Source organism: Megascapheus bottae, chromosome 10 (assembly GCF_031878675.1).
Source record: "Megascapheus bottae isolate mThoBot1 chromosome 10, mThoBot2.hap1, whole genome shotgun sequence".
Classification (NCBI taxonomy): Eukaryota; Metazoa; Chordata; class Mammalia; order Rodentia; family Geomyidae; genus Megascapheus; species Megascapheus bottae.
The window spans coordinates 55,275,312-55,284,017 of NC_143518.1; positions in this window are offsets into that span (position 1 = coordinate 55,275,312).

The window sequence follows — 8,706 nt, forward strand, 5'->3', positions numbered from 1 at the left end:
CTTGGAGGCCTGTTGAGAGTGCTGTCTGATGACAAAGTTTCAACCACAGTTGGTGTACACTGAGATGAGTGCACCTGCTATCTCTGTCCACTAGAGGGAAGAAAGGCTCAGCTGGCCACCTGGAGGTGTCAGATGGAGCCTGTCTGCAGGTGGCCAGGCCTGGGGTGAAGCTGTTTACAACTCTGGCCTTTGATCAACTCCTGTTCTCCCCACAGACTGCTGAGGGCCAGGCTGGTGCAGAGCTTCCCACTGGGGTTGGGCCAGGCTCCCTTCTAGCTCTTTCTCTGTCTCCCTGGAGCAAGATAGATAGAAGCCAGGTCACTAGGTCTGTTTGCTCAGCGTGGCAAAACCTTTTCTTGTCTACATCTCACAGACTCCTCCAGTGACCCTGCCAGGCCGGCAGAGCAGGTGGCCTTATGACCTGCCATCCAGGTTGGGAAGCAGAAGCCCGGAGAAATCCTGTGACTTTCTAGAATCTCCACAGCTGGAGAGCAGGGTGGCTGGGATATGTATTGCTTCTCTACTGCCCTGTGTTAATGGTGATACTCTCGCCAAGGAAGCCTGCAGCTTTTCTCCCCACTCTGCCACTTCTGAGCCCAAAGTCCACTCTACCCCCTATCTACACAAATCCATGGGGCCACAGACAGAGGACTCCCCCCCGCCTAGGGAAGTGGGGACAGTGACTCTGCTCTTCAGGATGTGTCTGGAAACACAAAGGCCACACACACACACACACACACACACACACACACACACACACACGTACGTCAGATAGTCACTGAGATTGCAGGGTGCAGCAGTCAGGAAAGGCTGCCAGGAGAAGGAAGCCTGGGTAGCCAGATGACCAGGCAAGAATGCTCAGGGTCTATATGAGGCGGCTCATGGAGGTACAATGCTCAGACCCAGAGTTCAAGTCCCACACCAAAAAAAAAAAAATTACGTAATTGACCAAGGGGTGGACAAGTCAGGCAAGTCAGATTAGTACAATCCATCTTTATCAGTGTCATCGCTCCTATTGTGAGATATCATTTTTGGTTGCTCCTCCCTACTATGTAGTTTTCCCAGCTCCTACTCAGTTTGTTTTGTTTGTTTATTTCTGTGGTCATGGGGCTTGAACTCAGGGCCTGGGTGCTGTCCCTGAGCTTTTTCACTCACAGCTAGCACTCTACCATTTTGTGGTTAATTGGACATATTATAGTCTCACAGACTTTCCTGCCCAGGCTGGTTTTGAGCTGCAGTCCTCAGAGCTCAGCCCCTGGGTAGTGAGAATTACAAGGGTGAGCCACCAATCCCTTGGTTTGCCCCGTCCCTGATTCCACTTACCTACCCCAAACAATGTCACGAGTTGAAGTCTCTTGAGGCAAAAAGAGACCACATTCTTCCTTACTCATCCCCTTCCCCCAAACAACAGGACAGTTCCTCCTCCAGGAGTCTAACTTATTCCCCTCTGCCCTTTGACTGGCCTGCTCTGAAAGCATGCTGGATGAAAGCGGGAGGGTGCGGGGGACAACATAGGTAAGTAGGAGGGGCTGCAGATGTGTGGATGTCCTCCCCCTAAACATCCAGGCTGTAACTTGGGCCAGGCCCTTCCTGAACCCAGTACCACGGTGGTGCAAGTGGTTGAAGCCTGGCGAATACTATTGCAGGCCGAGGCTTACCGCAGCCTAGTCTGTGGGCCTGGCAAGTCCTCACACAGCACCAGCTTCCCAGCATGCAGTGGGCCTGTCGTCAGCTTGTTGCTGGGACACAGTACAGAACAACAGCCACGCATCGCCCCCTGCCTCCCCAGGAGGAGACCAAGAGCCAGAGGGCACTGCTGAGGGCCCAGGCCCAGCCTCAGAGACCTCAAGGTCAGTGTCAGGTCAGCCACAGGCCCAGGCATAGCATCCTGAGTGCTGCCAGGTCCTGCTCACCACAGGCCCTGCTACCCACACTGCCTGCCCTCTAGGACCCTGATGCAAATTGACTTGGGCATCCTCTAATGTGGAGAAGACCTGCTGGGGCTAGAACCACCACTCGTGATCCTGTCCCATGCAGGGCAATCGACCTCCGTGCCAGGGGAAACCAGAGTGGAAAAGTCCCATGCCACCCATGGAGGACCTCAGGGGCAGACAGGAAATGGGTGGGGCAGCTGGGCCCCTTCTCTCACTGCCAAGGGGTGGAGCCCTGGCATTTGGCTGGCAAAGGGATGGGGACTCCAGGACTTTCTGAATCCAGGGCAAGCACTGGGGCTTTCCAAGGCCAATGGCCCTTGGTGGGAGCCCAGGGGCTCCAGGCAGGAGGCAGGGGTGGGAGAATTGCAAGGCTGTGGGCTCAGGTGCAAGCTCAGAGCATCTGTCACCTAGAGGCTAGCAGGCATCCTGCCCCCCTCTCCCCTCCGTTTCCTGACAACTTCTCTCCTGGATTCTGCAGCCTTTCCCCAGCCTCCCACCTCCCCAGATTGGGAAGTACCCCCTCTTTGTACCTCCTTCTTCCGCCTACACCACATCCTAGTTTTTCCCCTCCAGTTGTCTCCCATCCACCCTCTGCTCTCCTGGCAGGTCCCTTTGCCCTGGTCCTGCCTGGCCACAGCAATGGCCTCCTAAGCTGGTACCAGGCTCAGCTCCCAAAGGGCCAGTCTGGCCAGTTCTCTTCCCTTTAAATCTCGACGGGCTCCCAGACCTGAAGAGTCTGGGCAGCTCCTTCCCGTGCTCAAAAGGACGTTTTGTGAGGCTGTGCACTCCAGGGCGAGGAACCTACATGCTGCAGTCAGACTTCCTGCGTTCAAGTCCTGCCTGTTACTCTAGCTGTTGATTCAGGACAAATGACTGAATAGTGAAAGGTCTCAGAACCAGGTTCGCTCCTGGTCCCGTCTCTGCCTCCAGCCCCCTCTCCTCCAGTCCTGCCTCTACCTGCCTCCATGCTGTAGCAGATCTCATGGTCTCCTACAACTGATTTCTTCAAACAAGGGGCCTTCGTTCCCTGCCTCCCAGCACATCCCCCCTTTCTCTGGCCCCCACCTGTGGGGGGAGGAGAAAGGGAGGACCACACCTGGTCCTGGTGCCAGGGCTCTGGCTGCTGAGCAGAAGGCTGGGGAAGGTGTAGCGTGAAAAGCAGGGTGAGGCTGAGAGCTCTGCATCTAGGTCTGCATGGCAACTGGAGTGCTTGGGGAGGGAAATTTGTGGGTATCATACCAGTCTTGGAGGTGCTTGTCAACTTCTCTGAGCCTCCCCCATGCCCCAAGTCTTCTCCACTTCCATAGGCCACAGGATGTGGTAAAGGACCAAGCCTCCAGGGGACTGTGGCCTTCTAGGCTCCCTGCCTTCCCTATGGGACTGCTGGAGGCATGAGCTGGAGGCCGGGGGATGACCTAGGAGAAGAAGAAGCCAGCCCAGTAAAGAGAGAAGGCTGGCTATGGTGCCAACTCCACTTAGGTCTCAGGGGCTCCTAGAATCCCAGGGACCTTGTTTCTAATGTGGGCAACAGCCTTCCCTCTGCCAAAGTCCCATGTCCCCTTCCAACACTCTGCCACATTGGTGCCCTGAGCCCATGCCATGGGTACCAAGTGTGATAGCACTCTACTTCCTGGCTGCATGGGGTTCAAGTACATCCATGCTGTCTTCTCTTCACCCACCCACACATCCACCTAGCCAGTAACCTGCATTTATTTTCTTCCGTTTTTCCCTGTCCCGGGGCTTGAGCTCAGGGCCTGTGCTCTGTCCCTGACACTCTTTTACTCAAGGCCAACTCACTACCATTTGGGCCATAGTGCCACTTCTGGTTTTTTCTGAGTAGTATATTGGAGATAAGAGCCCAAAATACTTTCTTGCCCAGGCTGGCTTTGAACCATGATCCTCAGATCTCAGTCTCTTGAGTAGCTCGGATGACAAGCACGAGCCACTGACTTTTTCTTTTCTTTCCTATACTGGGGATTAAACTCAGAACATCAAGCATGCTATGCAGTCTCTCTGGCCCTTTTGCCATGCCCCCTGGGCTTTTGGATAGAATCTTGTTAACTTTGCTCAGATACAAACTTCCTGCCTCCTTCTCCCAAGTAACTGGGACCATAGGCTGGTGATAGCATTCATTCTTTTTCATTCATTTATTCATTTATGCCAGTTCTGGGGCTTGAACTCAGGACCTTGCACTCTTAAAAAATGAATTCAGGGTCGGGAGTTTGGCCTAGTGGTAGAGTGCCTGCCTAGCATGCACGAAGACCTGGGTTCAATTCCTTGGTACCACATACACATAGAAACAGCCGGAAATGGTGCTGTGGCTCAAGTGGTAGAGCTCTAGCCTTGAGAAAACCTAAGGACAGTGCTCAGGCCCTGAGTTCAAGCCCAGGACTGGCAAAAAAAAAAAAAAAAGAATTCACTTTCTGGCTATTATAGAGATGATGTTCAGCAATATTAAAATTGCGTGAATCAGTTAACAAATACATTTCAGTACCTTGCACTCTTGTTCGGCTTTTTCTCATGGTTGGTGCTTTACCACTTGAGCCATGCCTCCAATTCTAGCTTTTTGCTGGTTAATTGGCCATAATTGAGGACTTGCCAGGACATCTCTGACTTTCGCATTCATCTTGGTACCCCAGGGCCTGGCACAGTGCCTGGCTCTGAGTAGGCAGGCCAAAAATATTTGTTATATCATGACTGATTTAGGCTTTAAGTGAGTGTGAACCCTGGGCTAGGATGAGCAGACCTCCAGCCGCCTGGAGGCAGGTGGGGTCTTCTCTTTGTTTAGGGTCTGTGGGAAGATGATGGGGTGGGGGGAGCTCTGTCTGGGGATGTCTGGATCTGGGCACCCACACTTTTGCTTTTCCTGCTTGCAGGTCCCAGGGTGCCATGGCCATCTGCTGGGCTGAAAGGGCAACGAGGCCTGCAAAGCAGGTGCCCAAGGAGGGTAGGGAGCCAGCCCAGCAGGAGGATTTACTGTGCTGCCTCCAGGCTCCTGGCAGGCAGGAGTGAGGGTGCCCCTGGAAAACTCTGGGGTTCCAAGAGAGGCAGAGTGGTCCTGACCGCTACCAGGACAAGGTGGGAGGAGACCCAGGCCTTCTGGACAGGACTGGGGGGTCAGCGCACCCTGTCATGATGGGGGTTATGGGCTAAGTCATCACAGGAAAAACCAGTCTTTTCTTGTGAAGGGTCAAGAAAGGTACAGAGTGCTGGAGTGGGTTTGAGGTGAGGCCTGCAGCCCTGCTTCTCACTCCTACCCAGAAGTGGGCTTCAGTTCACCTTACAGCCCTCAAAATGGAGGGATGGGAGCATCGCACTACACAGAGCTGAGAATGCTGGTCCAGCCTGCAGGTAAGGGTGGGGGGACTTGAGAGAACGGGAGCCAATAGGAGAGGCCAGGGACCCCTCCCCACCCACCTGGAGTCCCGTCAGTAAGTTCATGCTACAGCTGACTCAAGAACAGTCCCTAGCTGTGCGCTGGCGGCTTGCGCCTATAATCCTAGCCACTCAGGAGGCTGAGGTCTGAGGACTGAAGTCAGCCTGGTCAAGAAAGGCCATGAGATTCTTATCTCCGGTTAACCACCAGAAAACCTGAAGTGGTGCTGTGGCTCAAAGTAATAGAACAATAGCCATGAGCAAAAAAGCTAAAGGACAGAGCCCGGGCCCTGAGTTCAAGCCCATGCCTAATGGAAAAAGAAAAAAAAAAGGAATCATACTCTGTCATGATAGTATGGTTATGACTGTTTTCTTTCACTGAGCAAATGTTTCCAAGATTGTATGGTGTAGCCGTCAGCTTTTGTTCATTTTTATGGCTGAGTAATATTCCACTGTATATCAAAGCTCCATATCTGTACGTCCATTCATCAGCTTTCACTTTGAAGTTATTATGAACTCTTCTGCTCTGAATATTTGTGTACAAAAAAAATGCTTGTTTGAATGTGTGCTTTCCATTCTCTTGGATTTGTGCCTAGGAGTGAAAATGCTGGGTCATATGTTAACTCCGTGTTTAACATTTTGAGACACTGCCAAACACGTTTCAAAGCATCTGCAGCATTTTATATTCCCACCAGCAATCGCTGAAGGCTTCCAGTTCCAGGTAAAGTTTCACTGTTGAGCCAGGCTCTGATGCCTATAATCGTAGTTATGCAAGAGGCTAAGATCTGAGGATTGAAGTTCAAAGCCAGCCTGGGAAGGAAAGAAGCCAGAAGTGGAACTGTGGCTCAAGTAATAGAGGTCAGCCTTTACTGAATAAATTAAGGGACTATGTCCAGGTTCTGAGTTCAAGCATATGTGTGTGTGTGTGTGTGTGTGTGTGTGTGTGTGTGTGTGTGTGCCAGGATTACAGGCATGCATCATGCAACTGTTTGGATTTTGTTTCTTCAAAAAGCAGGCCACTGGGGCCGGGAGTTTGGCCTAGTGGTTAAAGTGCTTGCCTAGCATGCATGAAGACCCGGGTTCGATTCCTCGGTACCACATACATAGAAAAAAGCCGGAAGTGGTGCTGAGGCTCAAGTGGTAGAGCTCTAGCCTTGAGAAAGTCCAATGACAGTGCTCAGGCCCTGAGCTCAAGCCCAGGACTGGCAAAAAAAAAAAAAAAGCAGGCCACTGGCTGGTGACAGGCACTGCTCAGCTTCCCTGAGCACTGAGTTGGCATTGGCGCCATCACTCTCCATAGACTTTCCATAGACAGGAAAGAACATAAATGTACAGCGGAGTTCTCACTGGAAAGCAGGTGACTCAACAAGAACAAGGGACCCTCAGAGGCTGGGGCTGCTGAGATGACTCCAGGACGTCTTCTCTGAGGATAGCCACAGAGGGCTGCACCCCTCAGTTCGGCTATCTCCTGGGGGTGCTCAGCCGTACCTTTGGAGAAGTTGTCCTTTTCCTTCTTGGCAGGGACCCTGCAGACAGTTAGGGACAGGCCAGCCAGATCTCCTGAGGAAGAAGGACAGGCCACAGTGACCCCAGAGTAGAGGACAGGACAGGGCTCCTAGACAGGCCTAGTGGTAATTGCGGAGGAGGGAGAGGCCAGGGTGGGAGAAGGCTGGGTCTGCCAAGCCCCGGGGGAATATTGATGAGTTCTCTGGCCAGAAGTGACAGAGCTGGTGGGGATGGCATAATGAAGACAGATGATCCCAGGCCGGCCGGGCTATCTTCCCACCGGAGGAGGCGAGTCACAGCCCTGGGGGCAGGGGGGCATGGAGGGCTTGCCAAATGCCCGATGTGCCCTCTTGTCTGGCATCACGCCTCTCCAGCTGCCTCAGCGTCTCCACTGACACTTGCGTCCCCTCCCTCTTTAGCCCACCCTCTTCCCTCCTGCCTGCCCTCATTTCTCTGCGAATGAAGCCATGTCCCCTTTTCTACTTTTCTCTTGTCTTCTTTCTCCTGTTTTCCCTCCTCTGCCCATTCAGCTTGCAGTAATTCCATTCTTTCTCTCTTTCCCTATCCACCCCATCTCTAACTCCAGACTGTAGCCCCTGGGACTGAGCTCAGCCTTTTTCTGGGGGAAAGGGAGTGTCTGCCACCTGGTAGTTCTCTAGCCAGCAGTCAGTACATCCCACTTCTATCAGCATTGCACTAAAAGTCCTGCCAGCCAGTCAGGCTATGGGGTTTTTATCCCTCCTTCCCTTTCTCCCTCTCTCCCTTCCTTCCTTCCTTACTTCCTTCCTCCAATTCTTTCTTCCTTCCTTCTTTCCTTCCTTCCTCCCTCCCTCATTCCCTTCCTCCTTTCCTTCCTCCCCCCGCCCCATCCCTCCTTTCTAACATTTGGATCTTGAACAACCCCCGAGTGCTCTTTATGTTAAAGGATCGGCTCCAGTGTGGCGCTATTAGGAGGTGGTATTAGTAGGAAGAGCCTGTGGGAAGTCTTGGGCCATGGGGGCAGGCCGGTGAAGGGAGTAGTGGGATTCTAGCTCTTCCTCGGGCCACCCTCCCACCCCCATTTTCTCCTTCTCGCTGCACTGGTACTCTGTGCTGGTGCTCAGGATCTGAGCACTGTCTCTTAGTTGTTTCACTCAAGGCTGGTGCTTTACCACTTAAGCCATAGCTCCACCTCTGGCTTTTTGCTGGTTCCTTGGAGATAAGAGTCTCAAGCTTTCCTGCCTGGGCTGCCTTTGAATCACCATCCACAGATCTCTGTCCCCTGAGCAGCTAGGGTTACAGGTCTGAGCACTAGCACCCAGCCTCGGGTGGTCAGTGAGCCAAAGTCAGGTGCTGAGTCCCACAGCACTCATGTCTATGTGATCTCGAGCAGCCCCACAGACCTTTGAGTTTCTCACCTAGGAAACAAAGCATTTTAAAACTCACATATTCTTGGCACATATAAGGGAAAAAATGCCCTGTAGTCCTCTAGCTTGATGAATTGGGAAGTACCCCTCCCATCTTTCTTTCTGTTCCTTCTTCTCCACTGCTAGTGAGTTGGGGATCCATGTTCAGGTAAAAGATTCATATGCCAAACACAGCTGGGGAAGTATCTGTCACCATGTTCTCAGTTCTCTAGATCCTCCTGCCAATGCAATGTACATTGTTTTTCAGATTCTTACTAGCTTTGAACTTGACATGTGTGTTATAACCAATGGTCGTGTAGTAATTAGGAATGCTCTCTATTTTCCTCAATGAATTTATGAAGTAATCCTGCTTATTACAACCAGTGGTTCAAGGTCAGTGGATTACAGTAGGCACAGGTCAGTAAATATTACTACAAATGATGCCAGGTGTAAAAGCCGATTGCCTAGCAGAGCACTTTTGATGGGGGGATCGTGGAACTTAACCC